The 20,620-nt window shown below is 40.1% G+C and overlaps 1 non-coding gene across 1 annotated transcript; it reads right to left on the minus strand.

The window, feature by feature from the left end:
* Positions 1-7,905: 7,905 nt before the first annotated feature.
* LOC141638809 (small nucleolar RNA R71) lies at positions 7,906-8,011 on the minus strand. Its single transcript, XR_012542236.1, has one exon. It is a non-coding gene; the product is annotated as a small nucleolar RNA R71 (small nucleolar RNA).
* Between the last annotated feature and the right edge of the window lie 12,609 nt (positions 8,012-20,620).

Consider the following 20,620-nt stretch of genomic DNA (forward strand, 5'->3'; position numbering starts at 1 on the left):
GAAGGATTAACTTCTATTATCGCCTCAAGGTAATACTTTGAACCGTCTTATGTATACTCTTTGCTATGCTATAACTTGTAAACTAGACAACCAAATATCAGGCCGTAAATACCGTTGTGATCGTGGATGACCAAGGATCACCGTTGACCTGATTTGACCACTGTTGACTGACGGGAGAGGGCGGTTTCAGGCGAGTTTCAAGGGGTGGTTGTGTTGCGATTTTTGTGTCGTTTTGAACCCTTATTCGAGACATGACTCACCTGGGTTTAGTAGGGATGGGTCAGGGTGGTTGGGTCGACCATAGTGGTGGTTTAGGGGTGGCTATAGGCGGTGGTTGGCCGGAGTTCGCATAAAACAGGGGATATCGGGTTTGGGATGTTGCTGTCGGGTTTGTGTCGTGGTGTAAAAGGGGGGAGGGGAAAGGCGGGGCTGCTGGTGGCAGTAGGTGGCCAGGTTGCTGGCGGTGGGGGCCACAGGATGTTGTAGTGGTGGTAGAAAGGGTGTTAGGTCACGTAAATGCTAGAACATTGAACACCTAAAATATTAGGTCACGTAAATGTCTTGTATGAGTGCTTTGAAAAAGAACGATCCATGGCTCTGGCATAAAATATTAGATCACGTAAATGCTAGAACATTGAACACCCTTAAGCGACTTGACTTAGTCGACGGCATTCCTAACATAAAATTAGACTTTAATAGCTTGTGTGATGATTCTGCTAAAGGAAAACAAGTAAGAAGCTCCTTTAAATCCAAAAAGTTCGTTAGTACATAAAAACCTCTTGAGTTACTTGATATTTATCTATGTGGTCCAATGCGTGTTAGAAGTAAAGGAGGTAGTCGTTTCTTATATGTGATTGTTGATGATTTTTCACGATTTTTTTGGCTTCTCTACTTGAGTTCTAAAGATGAAGCATTTGATGAATTTTTAATTTGGTTGTAAAAGGTCCAAAACAAGTTTGATAAAAAGCTTATGTCCTTGAGATCTGATCATGGAACCGAATTTGAAATTCCTCATTTATTACTTATTGTGATGAGCACGGTATTAGCTATAACTTTTCCGCGCGTGCTAAACCTCAACAAAACGGGGTTGTAGAGCGTATGAACCGGAAACTTGAAAACATGGCTAGGACTATGCTCCTTAGTAGTAAGTTGCCAAAGAATTTTTGGGCCGAAGCCGTCAACACATCATGTCACATTTATAACCGTGTTATGATCCGGAAAATACTTAACAAAACACCCTACGAGTTGCTTAAAGGAAGAAAGCCTAATTTATCCTGTTTGAAATGCTTTGTTCACAACAATGGAAAGGATAATTTGGGTAAATTTGATGTTCGTAGTGATGAGGCCGTATTTGTCAGTTATTTGGATCGTAGAAAGGCTTATAAAGTGTATAATAAACGAACCATGAAAATGGAAGAAAGTGTACATGTCATATTTGATGAGTCTAGTCTTTTTCATTCTAATACACAGGAAGAGGATGAAGAAGATGATGAGGACTATGAGCTTGGAATGATCCGACATGACATGGATGATGTACACGGGGAGACCGAACAAGAGGAGCAGAATCAACAGTCGGAGCAACTGTTGATTGATGGAACTGGCCAAGAGACAGGGGGAACAGAACCACTTGAACCACAAAATGAGGCTATGACATCCAGGGGGAATGAGGGTAAACTTGAACAAAACTAACAAACAGAAAAAAACCCTCAAATACAAAATGAACCAGAACCAACAGTTGAGCTAACTGTTGAGTCAGAACCCCAAGAAGCCTCACCATCCTTAATCGTACCAAAGAAGTGGAAACACCAAAAATCTCACCCCCTTTCAAACTTGACCAGTGACTTGAATTCGGGAAGGAAAACAAGATCGTCCCTCAATGATTTCTTTGCATTTCTTGCGTTCCTCTCACAAATTGAACCGGTAAACATCTCCATGGCACTTGAAGATCCGAGTTGGGTGATGGAGATGCGAGAGGAACTTAATCAATTCAAAATCAATGAGGTATGGCATCTTGTCCCTAGACCTACTGGTTGTACCTGATTGGTACCAAATGGGTCTTTCGCAATAAGCTAGATGATTCGGGCAATATCGTAAGGAATAAAGCTAGACTAGTGGTGCAAGGATTTAAACAACAAGAATGTATTGATTATAATGAAACCTTCACACCAGTATCTAGGCTTGAAGCCATACATATGCTAATAGCTTTTGCAACTCAGAAAGGCATCAAACTTTTCAAATGGATGTCAAAACGGCTTTTCTAAATGGTTATTTAGAAGAAGAAGTCTTTGTGGAGAAACCACCGGGTTTTATGAACAATGAATTTCCAAGCGATGTTTTTAAATTGACAAGGCTCTTTATGGTTTAAAACAGGCTCCAAGAGCCTGGTATGATCGCTTGTCAAAATTTCTTTTGGAAAATGGTTTTGTGTGTGGATCGGTTGATAAAACATTATTCATAAAGTCACAGTGTGGTGAACTGTTGATTGTACAGATTTATGTCGATGACATAATATTTGGTGCAACGAATAAACTCCTTTATTTGTACTTTTTGGAACTAATGAAATCTGAGTTTGAGATGAGTATGATGGGAGAACTAGGGTTCTTCCTTGTGCTTCAAATCAAGCAAACTCAAGATGGTGTGATGATTCATCAACAAAAGTACATAAAGGAGATGTTATGTAAGTTCGGTATGACTAATTCAAAACCTTTCTCTACACCTAAGGTTTCGTCCACCAAGCTTGACAAAGATGAGAATGGTAAGAAAGTTGATGAAACGATGAATCGAGGTATGATCGGTTCATTACTTTATTTAATCTCTAGTCGTCCGGATATTTTATATAGTGTTTGTCTATATGCTCATTCCAAGCTAGTGCTAGAGAATCGCATTTCATTGTCGTAAAACGTATTCTTAGGTACTTGGTTGGAACGTCTAATTTGTATCTTCGGTATCCCTCACATTGTCCTTTTGAGCTTTTAGGATACTTGGATGCGGATTATGCCGGAAGCGTTGTTGATCGAAAGAGTACATCCGGGATGGATACTTTCTTAGTTCCGTGTTTGATCTCATGGGCGACTAAGAAACAAAACATCGTTATTCTTTCCACCGCCGAAACAGAGTACATAAGTGCCGCATTGTGTTGCGCACAAGTTCTTTGGGTTCGACAACAACTAAGGGACTATGGTATTATCTTTGATTCAACTCCTATTTAATGTGATAATTCTAGTGCCATTAACATTTCAAAGAACCCAATACAATCAAGGACTAAGCATATTGACATAAGACATCATTTTTTACGTGATCATGTGGAAAAAGGTCAAATTCGTCTTAAATTTTGTAGAGCGGAAAATCAAATAGCCGATATTTTTACAAAACCGCTTGAAAGAGAACAATTCGTAAAACTTCGGTTGGAAATTGGTTTGTTGGATTCCGCGTAAAATTTTATGACGACTTGCTCTCGATGATTGACTAGAGTAGATGTTTACATTTTTTTATATAAGTGATTATATGTTAATATTACTCAATGAATTAGATGATTAATTTGCATGTAAATCCAATGGGTAAATATATTGTTCACATGAAGCCACTCAATTACCATCAATCCATCATATACTACTTTTCCCACTACCCATGCACCTAGACGCCTACTACCACCAAACCGGCTACACACCCTACTCCTCAACCAATCAAATAAAAGCACAACACTATTCATCCACACCTCATTTACTACATGTAACTTTTTCAACATTTAAATGATGACTTCTCTTTTCACTTTCAAAATATTCAAAAAACTCCATCTTCCCCAAATATTCTCCAAAACCATCAAACGCCTACCCCTCCCAACCGTTACTTTACCTTCACTATAAAAGTAATGCCTACAAAATCAACTAAACCTAAAACTTTGAAGGAAATCCGAGACTCGTACAAACCGAAAGCTTTATCGGTTGAACCACAAACCGAAAGTCTTGGTTCCAAATCCGTTCAAAATCAAGAACCACCAAAGAAACCTAGAGTCTTTGTACCAAACGCCCCAATGACAAGAAGGAAATCTGTTGTAAATCGTCCTAAAACTGCGTCCGAAGCTAGGAGATTCTCAAGTCGGGTTTTCAATCAGAAATTCGATTTGAATATGCCGCATGCAACCGAAACCGAGGGTGAAGAAGGTAGCTCACGGGTTGTTGGTGAAGTTGATGATGATGGTACTCCAATTATTCAAGAAGTTTAGGAAATTGATGTTGGTGTTAATAAAGAAAATGAAAAAGAAAAGGAGATTGTTTGTGAGGATGTCGGAATTGAAGGAGAGAAAAACAATGAGGGAAAGAAAAATGAAAAAGAAGGAGAGTAAAATGAGAAAAGCATGGAAAAAGAAAAATAAAAGAGTATTGAAAAATCAATTGAAAAAGGTGAGGAAAAAGAAAAGAGTGTTGAGAAATCGGTTGAGAAGAATGTTGGGAAATCGAAATTAAAATCAAAAGAGAGTGTGAGTAGTGATGTGATGTTGAAGGATATGGTAGTTAATAAAAGGCGAAAGGAAAGAGGGAAAACCGTGAGTAAGGCAAAGGTTGTGGAAACGGAGGTTGATAAGGAGAAATTGAATGCCGTCTTTTAGGATGACGAGTTGTTCAAGGAGGAATCCGTTCCCAAACCGAAAGGCAAAGCTAAGAAAGTGTCCACTCGGTTGACCTCAAGGAAAAGGAAAGTGGAGGAAATGGCAAAGGAAGTTGATGATGAATCGAATAGTGCTATGATTGCTATTGAGCAACCTCTCGATGAGAACAAGCCCAAGGCACTCGAGATTCTTCATGGTTATCGCTTTTCAAAGGTGATCTTTGATTGTTGCAAGCATGTCATTCAAGGAAACTTTAACTCGGGCCGCCGCTATGAACTCGAATGGTATGATTCGTCCCCCGCTTTTAAGTTCTTTAAAGATGCAATTCATGCACAAAAGTGGAAGAACCTTCTTAATCTTTATAATCGAGTTTATTTAGCGGAGATTGTTCAATTTTATACCACGGTCAAAGTCGATGTCCAATCGAGTAGTCTTACCGCCGTGATCAATAACAAACCCTTGTTTCTAAATGTTGAGACTGTCAGAAATTTACTCGGTATTCCTACAACTGGGTTATCCTCAATTCTGAAGGGTGGTTGGCCGACTATAGATGGTGTAAGTTCCTTGACCGTCACAAAGTTTCTATATCCCAAAGCCTCATCCCCTATCACAGCTAAGCCAAGAGAAATCAAAATAAACCATCGGTTCTTTTTCAATTTTATTTATAGAACATTGATACCATGCAATGAGAGCCGTGGTGTGTGTAGTGTGCTAGACATGTGGTTGATCTTTTATCTTGCTAAACACCTTCAAATTAACCTACCCGCTTTGATGTTCTTTCACATTGATCATCTTGCTAATATAGTAGAAAAGCGTAAGGTTGATAATACCACTGTGTTAGCTTATGGGATGTGGTTATCGGTCATTCTTGAGAAAGTGGACTTTGTTGATTCGACAAGTTTCGGTGTTGATCACATGTGTGACACTATGATCTCGGGAGTTTTATCACAAATGTACTTGAAAATTGAAGATGATAAACTTGCTCATATTTGGTCGAGTATGAAGGCTAGGGATGTTGCCTCCTCCTCTATGCAATCGTCTTGTTTGACACGTCTCACCAAGGATGTAAAAGTTTTGTTGGATCTCTAACATACTCTCATGGGTGAGATTGTGGGTCTTCGTTTGGAAGTGATGGGTTTGTGATACGTGCATTTTATATAGCCTTTTTAGTCTTATTTTACACGTATTTCTATGCACTTTTGTACTGTTTTGTATTGCAATATACCCCGAATTGGCTACTTTAGGTTGTTTTGTCTATTTTGCAGAAATGAACCTAAAAGTGGTGAAACCGTGCTCTATTCGTCCTATTTTGCATGCATTTTGAGGAGACGGGAATGTTAGAGCGAGATTATGCCTTAAAATGCGTGAAAGGGTGGTCAACGAAGCAGTCGAAGACGAGTTAGAAGCTGACTTGGAGAAAGAAAACTCGATCGATGGGTCTTTTAATTCGATCGAGTAGTTTTGTGGTTAGAAGAGTTCGATCGAGTGCTTTATGTTACTCGATCGAAATGCTGATTATTAGGTTTCCTCGATCGAGTAGTTTATTTGCTCGATCGAGAGGATTAGCTTTTGAAGTCCTCGATCGAGTGGTTTTATTTCCCTCGATCGAGAGGTTTTGGTATTACACGGGCTTAATTAACCCGTGTTGGACTTATTTCGTTAAAGACTTTGTTTTGCCTATTTAAGCTTTCGTTAATTAGGTTATTGAGTACGTTTTTCATCTCTTAGAACTCGCTTAATCTCTCTTTGACACTTCTACTGTTGAACTCTCTTCCTTTAATCTCTTGTTAGTGGATTTGTTCTTTACGCCGGATTGCTTGAGATTGTAATCATTCTTCTCTTATTAATCTTAATCTCATTGTTTCTTTGCTTTAATTCTTGTTTCTTTCTTAATTATTTCTGCCCTAATTCTGTTTATGCCTAATTATTATTATTGCATCATGCCTTTAATTAGTATATTCATTATTATTTTTGTTGACATCATTAGTAATATGAGTAGCTAAATTCTTTCATGTCGGGATTAGGGAATCCATGGTAGGATTGTGATGATGTAGTGAATAGACTAGATTGTTTATCTGTGAGAATCTGTACCCATGGCAAATTAAATATAATATCGACTTAGTTGAGTGCACGCTTCTAAGTTATCTTTAATCTGGTTAAATTTACTCCTGGATCGGAAGATTGGACTAAATAGACCTGCTATGAACAGTAGACTACCCTGACAAGGACGGAAGTTAAGTTAGTGGAAATCTAGGATAGAAAGTGGACCGGAAGGACCTTTCCTGTATCCGTCTCACAGTAGATTATCTAGGCTATTTGCAGCTGAGTCGATAGACTATCATGGTGAACCAAAATCCTGACATGTTTTCTCTCATTTGATTAACTTTATTATATTTTCTACCTTTTATCGCTCTTTCTTTACTGCTCTTTCCTTTAATCCTTGATTAGTTTAGAAACCAAAATTCAAACCCCCCATTTGTGACCAAATAGACGGACCCTTAACAGATATCTTGCCTCCCTGTGGATACGATCCCGACTTCCCAAGCTATATTAGTTAGTACCAGTTGGTTATTTTTTGTAGGTACACGACTAGCCTGTCAAATTTTGGCGCCGTTGCCGGGGAGGCAATAGCCCTATCTGTTCTTGTTTTCGTTTATTTTTATCCGCATCAAGGAATTTCTATTCCTTGAGGCAGTTCTCATTTATTTCTTTCAGTGCTGTGTATGCCCAGGTCAAATAGGTCAGAGTTAGTTCCAGCTAATCTTGAGCCAGAAAGACTATTTCGGCATAGACTCCGTCTGCAAATAGAACTTCGAAAGGAAGACTTGAGTACGTTCGAGCCTGAGCCACAACACTTTTTATTTGCAGAAGAACAGTCTTTTGAAGAAGACAATCTCATTTCTGCCAACAAGCCAGTAAGGATGCCTAACATTGCAAGTCACTCGAAGCCCAAAGCATCCTCTAATCCTAAAGGTTTTAACCTCCAAACTGAGGACGGTAACACTTTCGATATCCGTCCATCTTACATAAATCTGGTGGAAAGAAATATGTACCGAGGTGTGGCGGGTGAAGATCCGCGAAAGCATATGGAAGTCTTCACTGACTATTGCTCTACTATTCCTGCTACCAAGGGAGTAACACAGGGCAAGATAAAGGAAGTGCTTTTTCCTTTTTCTCTGACTGACTCAGCCCATGAGTGGTCGATCGATCTTGACCAGGGATCGTCTTTGGTATCACCAATCGGGAGACTCTCGCACTTGCCTTTTACAAAAGATACTTCCCTCCACAACGCACTAATCAGCTGAGGGGAAAGATTACTAGTTTCAAGCAGGCACCTGATGAGACTTTCTATGAAGCTTGGTGTCGGTTCAAGAAGTTGGTGAGGTCTCTTCCTCGCCATGGTTTTGATCAGTGGTTTTTGTGCAACCAGTTCTACAATGGGTTGTACGATGACCACAGAGCTATACTTGACGCCTCATCCAACGAAAGATTTTAAAAGAACATTGATGATGATAAGGAATGGGGCATTATTGAGGAGATGGCGGCCCATTGTGCTGAATATGGGAACCTACGGGATGGTATTCGAACGGTCCCTTCGGTTGATAAGGCAGTCGTGGCTCAGCCGGAAGCCATGAATGCCCGGTTTGATAGAATGGAGCTGCAATCTGCTGGAGATCAACAGACGGTTCATTTCTTGACTAGACAGGAAACTGTCACTTATGAGAGGTGTGGAAGCAATGACGGTCATACTGCTATTGACTGTTTTACTGAGAATGAACAAGTCCTTGCCTTTCAGCAATACAAGCAAGGAGGAGGTTCTTATTACAACAATAAAGGGGCAGTCTATCCCAATTTGAGGTGGACAAGTCAAAATGTTCTTAATCCCACTCCTCCACTGCAGCAGCAGCAGCCATATGTCCCTCCTCACAAGGCTCAACAAGGCTTCCAAAAGCCTCCTTTTTTTCCTCCACCGCACCAAGGAGCTTCATCTTCTAGTGGGGTACGTGAGCTAGCTGAATTAAAATCAATGCTTTAGTCGTTGACAAAGCAATGGCAGATGAGTGACCAACAAAAAGAAGCTTCAATCAAGTCACTTGAAACCCAAGTTTCTCAGTTAGCCGTGAACCAGTCCACGAGGAACCAGGGTCAATTCCCGTCCCAATCTGAGAAGAATACACATGAGACGGTAAACTTGATTAATTTGCAAAGCGGTCGTTCTCATGAAGGACCAAAACTGTCTACTGACAAAGATATTTCAGACCCGAGGAAGGCCGTTAATGAGGATGAACAGTCATTTGTCGCTGAAAATGAGCTTACCACGAAGAATATACTCGATCGACTAATTTCAGGGGGTTGATCGAGTAGAATTGATGCTGAAATCACTTGATCGAAAGGAAATGTTACTCGATCAAGTTAACTGGATAATCAAGGCATCGATCGAGAGGTTCAAACCACTCGATCGAGTGAAAATATTGAAGAAAACGTTCGATCGAGTGAACATATGCCTCGATCGAACACTGTGCTTATTGAGGAACTCGATCGAGAGGCTACTATAGCTCGATCGAGTGAAATATCACCTGGAAGGACTCGATCGGGAGGCAAAAAGTCTCGATCGAGTGAAAAAGAGCTTGAACCTGCTGAGACGTTGGAAGAGAGAAACAAAGGGCTCGAGATTCCTATTACGGTGCCCTTCCCGAGGCGATTACAGAGCACTAAAGCCAATCAACAGTTCGGTAAATTTGCCGAGCTCCTGAAAAGCCTACAGGTTACTGTTCCGTTCGCCAAGCTGCTGACACAGGTACTCTCTTACTTAAAGTTTATGAAAGAAATTTTGTCACGTAAGAGACACATAAACGATCATCAGACGGTAGCTTTAACTGAGGTAGGGACCGCCCTAGTTCAAAATAAGTTGCCACCTAAACAGTCAGACCCGGGTAGTTTCTCGATTCCATATCATATAGGTACCCATTTGATTGATAACGTGTTATGCGATCTTGGTGCTAGTGTGAGCGTCTTACCTTTGTCTCTCGCTAAGAGACTTGGTTTGACTAAATTTAATTGCACAAACATGACCATACAGATGGCCGATCATAGTATATCACTGCCATTAGGGGTCATAGAGGACATACCTGTCAAAATCGGGAAATTATTTATTCTCGTTGACTTCGTAGTGCTTGACATACCCGAAGACACTCACACCCCTATTATTTTAGGGAGACCATTTTTATTCACTGCTCGTGCAGTGATAGATGTCGGGGGTAAGACACTCACATTTCAGGTAGGAGATGAAGAATTGATTTTCATTAGTCTAAATCTCGTAGGGCTCCCATGCAAGCTCAACCTTGCAATGCCCTATCCTCCACTGACTCCCATATTGACACTCCAGATGAAAATGTGGAATTTTGTGCTGCAATTGTAACCCCTCCGCCTCAGACTGAGAGCGAAAAGGAGGAACATTCGTCTGTTTTCCTAGCTGCAGGTACAAATGAAATAGATGCAGGAGCTCTCAAAGGTCGTAGTGTAATTAAAGTCAATCAAACCGGGGACCTTGACGTCAAAGCTGATGGGAAAGACAAAGGGACGAGAAAAGTTCGTGCATACGTGGATGTTAACTATTCTCCCCCTACTGGTTCAAATTCAAGCTCGTGGAGAACGAAGAGGACGGTCAAGGATGCTGAAGGGACCTCCTCCAGTCAGAAGCCCTCTTTTGAGCTACTGAATTGTTTTGGGAATTAAGCGGGGAATGCCCCGTTGTAACTAATTGTAAAGACTTTTTAAATTTTCGTCGAACTTCTTTACTTGCATTTTTAGAATTGCTATATTTTAGACTAATTAGCGTAGCTAGAAAAGACTATTGACTGTTACTTTGTGATTTGGTATGTTCGGGATATGTTTGCAAGTATTTTTATGCAGGTTTGGGGAGATAATGGCGCATTGGGATGAATTATACGAAGAAAGAACTCGATCAAGTACTTTTTGTACTCGATCGAGAGGAATGCACAGGAAAAGATTTGATCGAGAGATTTACAGGTATTCGATCGAAGTGGCTAAATTGGGGAGTTCTCGATCGAGTGATATTCTGCTCGATCGAGTGATATGCAAGTCAGACTTCTCGATTTAGTGGTTTCAAATCACTCGATCGAGTGAAATTGAAAATCACAAGCAAGAAGTAACCTTTAAACTTCTTATTTTTCATTATTTTCATTTCTTCTTCATTTGTCTTCTCCCTTTTGCGACAAAAACCCCAAATTCCTCCATTTTTCTTGCCCAATACCAAATCCATCACCCACATTGTTTGTATTTCTAGTATATCGACATGTGCCCTCTGTTTTGTCCTTCAAACTTGCTCATTAACGTGGTCAATTAGGGAAATTAGGGTTTGCGGTTTTTCGATCGAAAATCCGCCTATTTGCATCACTTTGGTCGATTCTTTTGTTTCTCTTGTGGGTTTCGTCATCAAGTAAGTTTCCCCTTTACCTTCTTGTTGTTTAATTGCTTTGTTTTTACCATATGAGATAATTAGGGTTTAGAGTTTATCGTCAATTCGAAAATTTTGACTGAAATTAGGGGTTTTTGCGGTTAATTGATTCAATTGCTTATTGTACCCCATGCTTACTTGATTAGGATGGAAAGTAGCTCCCTACCTTTGCCTAGTTCGACTGTAGTTCCGTCCTCTACTGAGACGGTGGTTCCTGCTGTCACCACCGTCGTTCCGACTGTTAGTACCGCTGCTACTACCCCCGTGTTACCTGTTATTACTGCTAGTACTGCTGTTGTTACTACTGCTGGCTCTGTTTCTGTCTCGGCGAGTTCTGCTTCTACTTTCGTGTCAGTTTCAGCTTTTGTTTTTGCTAGCTCTGCTACTAGCTCGACTTCTGTTTTTGTTTCTGCTGCTTCTACTGTTGCAGCCACAGCTAGCACTTCTGGTACGGTGACCACCCCTGCTGCGTGGTCACCAGCTGTCACAGCTGCTTACCGGGCGGCCTTGGTACCTCGTTGCGTCAGAGGACGGGTTTCTACTTCAGGTACTAGAGGCCGGGGTCGCGCACGAGCTACACCTACTTTTGGCCGCTCTACTAGTCGTGTCACCATCCGAGTGGATGAATCACTTGACTCGCACCCCGACTATCCCGAGGTAATCTTCGTTAACGCTCTTCATCGTACTCGTTTCTTTGATTTAGCTAGCTGTGATTTTCTGTCTACCAAATTTTTATGCCATTTGTCACTTGATAGACTTGGTATTTACGAGCCTATTGTTGAGATTTTGAGGGGTACGGGGATGTCTGGATTAGTGACCATGAGTGCCTTGACCTTCAAGGAGCTGACCCTCGAGTTTTTTAGCTTCTTTACCATCTCTTCTGGCGCTTACGACACTGACCCGACTTGTGCTTCTGTGTCTTTCCGGTTATTTAACCGGACTTTTTCTTGGACTTTAGAGAGTTTGGTACTAGGTTAGGTCTTTCCTTTACGGGTGACACTGCTGCCCCTAGGAAGGTCATCCGCCAGTTGTGGAGGACCTTGGCACAGACTACCTACGAGGAGCGCAATCTTGCTCAGGTCCACCTTCCCCCAGCCCGATACTTCTTGCGTCTCATGGGTAGTACTATTTTTGGCCGTAAAGAACCAAACAATGTGAAAAACATTGAGATTTCTATTCTGGGTGGGTACCTGAACATTGACAGTGAGGGACCCTTCGTCCTTAACATTGCTTACCTGACCGCCCAGCACTTTCACACTGCGGGGAAGAAGACCACGGGCACCATTGTTTGCGGTGGCATAGCCACTTTTCTTGCCCATTATATCTTCCCCATCTTCCCTCGTGACTTACAGTACATAGACACTGATAGGTACCTTGGCATTCCTGCTATGCTGTCCATGTTTTGGGTTGCTTCCGACCACCAGACTTGGAAGATTTCTGGTTCCTTGTATGAGACCCTTCCTTGCACCACCCTACCTCGTCTTGTTCCCCTGCCCACTGTTAGGGGCAGGATACCACCACCATTACCCATGTACCACCTACCGCTTCGACCACCCCCTACCATGTCCGCTTCTAGGAAGCAGAGGAGATCTGAGACCGGAGAGGGATCCACGCCTTCTACGGGTGGCCAGACTTCCACGGCCACTCCTACCCCGATCCCTACTCCTACTCCTACACCCGACCAGACACAGACACAGCCGGTTTACCCGGCTAATTTTGTACCTCCTCCACCCTTTGAGGCGTTCGCAGTCCTTGACCAAGGACGCCGTGACAGTTTGTTGCTTGAGCTTTTAGACGGGCAGGCTCGTATGGAGCGGGACATAGCTCTTGCTTTATTCCCTCTATATGAGTATCACATGATGCGATATTGTCCCGTCCCTGAGGGTTGGCCATACCCGTCTTTCTACCGGTACCCAGCTGAGGGGTACCCACAGCCAGCCAGTGACGAGGAGGAGGACGCAGCTGAGGCGGCAGCGAGGACTCAGGCTGAGGAGGCGAGGAGGAGAGAGCAGCAGGTGGACCCAGACTACACGGTCACGATGGAGGACGTGGAGGACGAGGAGGCTAACGAGTAGCTACTGGTCTACTCACTTCCCCAGTTTTTAGGCTGGTTTGGGGAAGTTCATGTTTTGTATGTACATTTTTTGCTCTTTTATTTCTTTTGTCTCTTTTTTATTTATTATTATTCATACATTTATTGGTTGTATTTTCCCGTTCCCTATATATATCTTCTGGTGTATGCTGGAGGACAACGAGGACGTTGTCCATTTTGGTTTGGGGAGGGTAATGCATCCTTTTGATTCTGCATTTGCATTTGTTTTTACACTCACGTTTCTATTTTCTGCTTGCATTGTTTTCATTTATTTCAAAAAAATCATAAAAATCCAAAAAAAAAAATAGAAAAATTAATAAAATATTCACGTTTCATTTTGCATATAGGTTGAGTCGGAACGGTCGATTTCCGTGATGATATTGCCCTGTAACTTGTCATTTTTACTTGAGCCTTGCATTGTTATCGACAGTTATTAGCTGAGTCTTACGCATATCTACGAGTTTTTGTTCAAATTAAGCTGACCGTGTAGACTTGACCTGATAAATTGGCAACCTACTCTATAATTTCTAAGTTTTAGAGCCTTATAACTGGTGACATTCATGACCAGTTTACATAGGAAATGAAAGTAGTACTCCTTGCGTAGCATGTTTATCATTTTTGCACTTTTATGACATTCGATTTCTTGTCAATTGCATATATTCGGGTTTGTGGTCGGTGTCACATGTAGGGAGGCGCTTGCAAATTTTCCCTTTATTACATTTTTCACCCATTTAGCTCCACTTAAGCCAAATTTAGCTTTTTTGACCCATTAGCTACACCCAAAACTAAGCCTGCCCAATCAAGCTAGTCTAGTGTATCTTTTGTGGTATTTTGATTCATGTTGTGAGTATGGCCCGTTTTTATTATTGGAGTTGGTGGAAATTAAGAAAGGAGAAAGGATGAAAAATGGAAAAAGACACGAAAAAGAAAAAAAAGACGTGAAAGAAAAAAAAAGTGAAATCACACGTGAGGCAGAAGAAGAAAAAGAAAGAAAAGTTTGAAAAAAATGAGTTGAATTGTTTGGATAATTAGGACCGTATTAAAAAAGGAAAGTTTGTGACGGTCTACTCCTTTGTTCTTATTCTTACATTTTTTGAGGAGATAGTGTATATGGATATTGAGATGTGTGCCGGTGAAGGACACTTGTGCTTTATTTTCAGTCAGATGAGATTCGGACGGTCTTATATGGTCCTATTTAGGAACTAGCTTGGCGCTTTTACCTCCACATTTCCATGATTTATTTTGCCTTTTCTTACCTGAACCTCACTTTTCCATACTATTTGTAAGCCCTCGGTTGTGACGGACATTGTTGGTTGGAATGTGTGCATTATACTTGAATCGTCTATCATTTTTGTTGCATTCATGTTATGTAGGTCGCAGTTTAGGTGAGTGACTGCTTCTTTTTCTCTCTTATACATATATAACTCACCCTTTGCTTCATGAGAGAAGAGTGACTACGTGAGAGTCCGATTTTGTTGGTCTTGCAAGGTCGATAGGTCAGCTTTATTTATGGACATCTTATAATTCATTTGCGTATTGACCATTGTGGCTATGACTATTGATTTTTGTTGCATTAAATTGGTTCAAGTAGACAAGTTATAGGTTTTCATTTCCGTTCCATTAGTTTGCATTTAGTTTACTCGAGGACGAGTAAAGGTTCGGTTTGGGGAGATTTGATAGGTGCATTTTATATAGCCTTTTTATTCTTATTTTGCACATATTTCTATGCACTTTTGTACTGTTTTGTATTGCAATATGCCCCGAATTGGCTACTTTGGGTTATTTTGTCTATTTTGCATAAATGAACCTGAAAGTGGTGAAACCGTACTCTATTCGTCCTATTTTGCATGCATTTTGAGGAGATGGGAATGTTAGAGCGAGATTATGCCTTGAAGTGCATGAAAGGGTGGTCAACGAAGCAGTCGAAGACGAGTTAGAAGCTGACATGGAGAAAGAACACTCGATCGATGGGTCTTTTGATTCGATCGAGTAGTTTTGTGGTGAGAAGAGTTCGATCGAGTGCTTTATGTTACTCGATCGAAATGCTGATTATTGGGTTTCCTCGATCGAGTAGTTTATTTGCTCGATCGAGATGATTAGGTTTTGAAGTCCTCGATCGAGTGGTTTTATTTGCCTCGATCGAGAGGTTTTGGTATTACACGGGCTTAATTAACCCGTATTTGACTTATTTCGTTAAAGACTTTGTTTTGCCTATTTAAGCTTTCGTTAATTAGGTTATTAAGTACGTTTTTCATCTCTTAAAACTCTCTTAATCTCTCTTTGATACTTCTACTGTTGAACTCTCTTCCATTAATCTCTTGTTAGTGGATTTGTTCTTTACGCCGGATTGTTTGAGATTGTAATCATTCTTCTCTTATTAATCTTAATCTCATTGTGTCTTTGCTTTAATTCTTGTTTCTTTCTTAATTATTTCTGCCCTAATTCTGTGTATGCCTAATTATTATTACTGCATCATGCCTTTAGTTAGTATATTCATTATTATTTTTGTTGACATCATTAGTAATATGAGTAGCTAAATTCTTTCATGTCGGGATTAGGGAATCCATGGTAGGATTGTGATGATGTAGTGAATAGACTAGATTGTTTATCGGTGAGAATCTGTACCCATGGCAAATTAACTTTAATATCGACTTATTTGAGTGCACGCTTCTAAGTTACCTTTAATCTGGTTAAATTTACTCCTGGATCGGAAGATTGGACTAAATAGACCTGCTATGAACAGTAGACTACCCTGACGAGGACGGAAGTTAAGTTAGTGGAAATCTAGGATAGAAAGTTAACCGGAAGGACCTTTCCTGTATCCGTCTCACAGTAGATTATCTAGGCTATTTGCAACTGAGTCGATAGACTATCATGGTGAACCGAAATCCTGACATGTTTTCTCTCATTTGATTAACTTTATTATATTTTCTACCTTTTATCGCTCTTTCTTTACTGCTCTTTCCTTTAATCCTTCATTAGTTTAGAAACCAAAATTCAAACCCCCAATTTGTGACCAAATAGACGGAACTCTTAACAGATATCTTGCCTCCCTGTGGATACGATCACGACTTCCCTAGCTATATTAGTTAGTACCAGTTGGTTATTTTTGGTAGGTACACGACTAGCCTGTCAGTTTGCGTACGGAACTCAAGGAGGTTAATGGTCAAAATGAAGAGCTTGTGAAGATGGTTCACGGGTTGGTTGATAAAGAAGTGGATGATTAATCTCTTGCTCAAACCGTGCCTAGCCGATATCGTGCCAAGCCTTTTGCCATAACCATGCCTAATGCCTAAATCAAAACAAAAGCCTTTCTAATCTCTTTTTGTGATTTTAAAATTGCAGGTGGTGATTCAATACCTCTTAGATTTGCGTTCACCGTAATTATGTTAACCAAGTGATTAAATGTTCTACTTAAGCTAATTAAAAATTTGACGAATTTTAAATGACCATGTATTTATGCATCTTATTTTGATCATGTTGTGACTTGTTGACCTTGACCATGGATTAAGGGGGAATGACACACTCAATTTAATTTGTCTTGCCATCATCAAAAGGGAAAATTGAAGAGATCCAATTTGATTAGTTAATGTTGATGATGCCTTAAGACAAATTAATCTCATTGTTATTTAATTGTGTACCTCTTAAGTTTTAACCATGTAGCATGGAGCTTCAATTATCAATTCAAGGTTATCAAGAAAGTCATCATGAAGATCAAAGATGAAGATTGTCATTAATGTTAAAGTCATGTGTGGTAAGGAGATCTTTAACTCGAATTTACATTTAGGTGCAAAAACAACAGTCAAGTAAACTGTTACTTCTGACTCGTTCTTCAAAGAATTATTTCGAAAATATTTGAACCTTTTTTAAAATGCTTTCAATGTTAACAAATAGTTTTCTGAAAAATGTTTTGATATCTTTGAAGAAAATAAAGCTTTCAATGTATTGCTAAGGAGTTTGCTTGCACAATAAGACACTTTGTATAAATGGGTTGTTTGCTTTTTACATTTATGGAAATGTTTATGGTTCCCATAAACACAACCATTTATGCTTGTTTCTTGATGAAAAACCCAGCCCATATTTGTGTGTGCACAATCTGATTTCCTGCATTCTTAGGCACCGATTTCTTGAGGAAGAATACTCGGTTACTTGGTGAAGAATTCGGTTGACTTATGCATGTTGCCCAAGCAAACTACTTATAATATTTTAATCACTTGTGATTATGAGTGTAAGATATTTTAATGTGTAAAGTATATTACTTGGACATTATAAATAGCTTGCTTAATTCATTTTTACAAGTGTGCAACAAACGAGTTTTTAACTGAAAAAGACTTATGCTTTATCGAGTAAATTAACTTTGCAAAATAATTTATCACTTACAAATCTTTGAATCATTTTGCAAGTTTATTTTTCTCTTTGAGTCTTTTATTGAGTTTGTTGTGTTGCACCTAGTCGTTTAGTCGTGTTCAAGGATTCCGTGTTTTGTACTTAAATTATATCTCCTCCGTTCAATTGAGTGAACAACATTGAGATAAGTGGAGTCATGGAACAACCGGGTAGAACCAAACCAAGTCTTACGATAGAGTTATCCTTAAGTATGAAGTCTTAGAAGCGGAGTACCTTTTGAGCATGGAGTCTTTTGGCGGAGTAGCCCAAAGCAAAAGCCTTATTGCAGAGTAGATTTAAGCACGGAGTCTTTCGGCGGAGTAGCCCAAAGCAAAAGTCTTGGAAGCGAATTAGCTTTTAAGCATTAGCAACCGGAGTAGGTTGGGGAGTTATTTTATTATTCGGGGTTGTCTTAGTTTGTATGAGTAGGTCGCGGAGTAGTGACCGAACCAGTTTTTAAAAAACATTGTTAGTCGTGTCTATTTCGTTTTATTTCCGCTGCCACTCTATATTCACGTTTATATCTTCTGAATCAACAGTTGAGTACACTATAACTTCTGCTTGTTGAATCGTTGTTGATTACTTCTAACTCTCTAGTTCTAAGTATCAATTTCTCCTTTCATCTAAGCATTGTTTAAAGTGTTTAAGAGTTTTAAAAGAAGCTTTCATTAAGCTTAAATTTTTAAATAGACACCTAATTCACCCCTTCCCCCTCTTAGGTGTTCTCGCCCTTGACTCTTCAATTGGTATCAGAGCCTTGTGCTCTTGATAGTGGTTAATTACCAGAGAGTTGATCCTATAGTCATGGACGGGAAACATACTAAGTACCTTGTCTTCAAAGGGGATAACTACTCCTGGTGGAAGCACCGCATGGAACACTACGTCAAAAGTACGGATTATGAGTGTTGGGTCATTATTTAAAAGGGTCCCCTTCCTATAACGGTCACTGACTCTGATGGGAACAGTGCCGTAAAAAGTGAGGAAAGTTATGTCAAGGCTGACTATCGTAAAGTCGAGAAAAATTCTAAAGCCATGTCCATTCTTCAATATATATGGCATAGGTGATCAAGATATTAATCGCATCTCTGGATGTACCTCGGCTAAAGAGATTTGGGACACCTTAAGCCTTGGTTATAAGGGAACATCTCAAGCCAAGAAGCATCGTATTGACCTTCTCATGCAACAATATGAGATGTTCAATATGATGAAAGACGAGTCAATCAATTGTCTTTCTTCTCGCTTAAGAGTCTGGGTAGAGAGTTCGAATCCGAGGATATAGTCCGAAAGATCCTCCGTAGCCTAACTGATAAATGGCAACCGAAGGTGACGACTATTGAGGAGGCTAAAGATCTGTCCAAATTGTCCCTCAATGAACTAATGGACTCACTCATGGCACACGAGTTAAGTCTCTCAAAGCGCTTAGATGAAAGTTCCAAAGCTAGAGGTTTCGCTCTCAAATCAACCTCAAGTGATGAGGAAGATGATAAAGATGACGAACAAGCCATGTACTCACGTAACATGGCAGATATGATCAATAGTCACAATCCTAACAAGTTCAACAATTATAATACAAAACGTTTTCAAAATAAGAGATCTTATTCCAAGGTGGCTTGTTTAAAATGTGGTGAGAAAGTTCAAATCTAGAAAAAAATGAGATTTTGCAAAGAAAGATTTTAAGCATAAAGTCATGTCTGCAATATGGGGTGTATCTGATTCCGATGAGGATGAAGTCCTTGAGGAAGAATTAGATGCCAAAGTTTGTATGACAACTCGTCTTGATCTTGACAGACCCAAGTCTTCAAAGAAAGAATCCTCACTCTGCCTTATAGCTCACTCTGATGACTCCAGTGATGACTCCGACACCGAGGTAATTAATCTCAAGAATAAGGCGAGAACTCTTTCTAAAGATAAGCTTTGTTTGATGTTTGATGACGTACTTGACAAGAGTCTAGCTAAAAATGATAAACTCTATGACTTGTAAACTCAAATTGAGGAGATTGCCAAAGTAAATGTTTGTCTTATAGAGTTTATAGACGAGATAAAAGAAAGTAACATCATTCCATCACTCAGAAAAAAAATTAAGAAATTGAGAAAAGAAAACCTTGGTCACCGCACCACATTAACACAATAATAGATAAACAGAACACTGGGACAAAGAATATACTAATCATGCAATCATAGTAACGTAATATAATACAACTCGTATACATGGCCTAGTTCGACCGACCTTAAGGCCTGGTAGATCGACGGAAGACTAGTTCAGCCCCTGCACATTAATTCCGCATAAAACCATACACCACCTGTAACATAATAAGTATGATGATATAACAACGTAACATCTAACATAATATAGTTTATTCGCGTAACAAAGCCTTAGGTCGACCAACCCAGTAGCCAGGATATCCCTACCTTTTATAAATAACTCCGCGATATCTATACAAGCAAACACCTAGAATAGTTCTTCTACGAATCGACAACGAACAAGGTTTGACTCAATTGACAATTCCATCTCGCGCTTTGCTTCCTTTCACTCGGTTTCCTTCTTCTTTCAAGGTTGGTGTGTGTGTGTGTGTGTGTGTGTGTGTGTGTGTGTGTGTGTGTGTGTGTGTGTGTGTGTGTGTGTGTGTGTGTGTGTGTGTGTGTGTGTGTGTGTGTGTGTGTGTGTGTGTGTGTGTGTGTGTGTGTGTGTGTGTGTGTTTTGATGTTGTAAAAAGTTCTTAGGGTTGTATGTGTTGGGGTATTTATCGGTTAGAATGAATAATTAGGAAAATAGAAGAAACTACCCATAACCCGCCCAAGCACTAGGTCGATCGACCTACTAACCAGGTCGACCGACCTCTAGCACTGACTCCTAACGCAACTCCGCTTCGCGCACCTAAATTCAAATGACCGTCATTTCTTCGTTACTTATCGGAATTAAGCTTGTGACAATGTGATGGAAAGATAAGAACAAGCTTTCACCTCCAACTTGAATCACCTCCCCTTTACTTAATAATTTTGCAAAAACCAAAGGTAAACAAATGGTCGGGATGTAAGAGGGCTATTTATTTGCCGTGAA

Source organism: Silene latifolia, unplaced genomic scaffold, assembly GCF_048544455.1.
Source record: "Silene latifolia isolate original U9 population unplaced genomic scaffold, ASM4854445v1 scaffold_215, whole genome shotgun sequence".
Classification (NCBI taxonomy): domain Eukaryota; kingdom Viridiplantae; phylum Streptophyta; class Magnoliopsida; order Caryophyllales; family Caryophyllaceae; genus Silene; species Silene latifolia.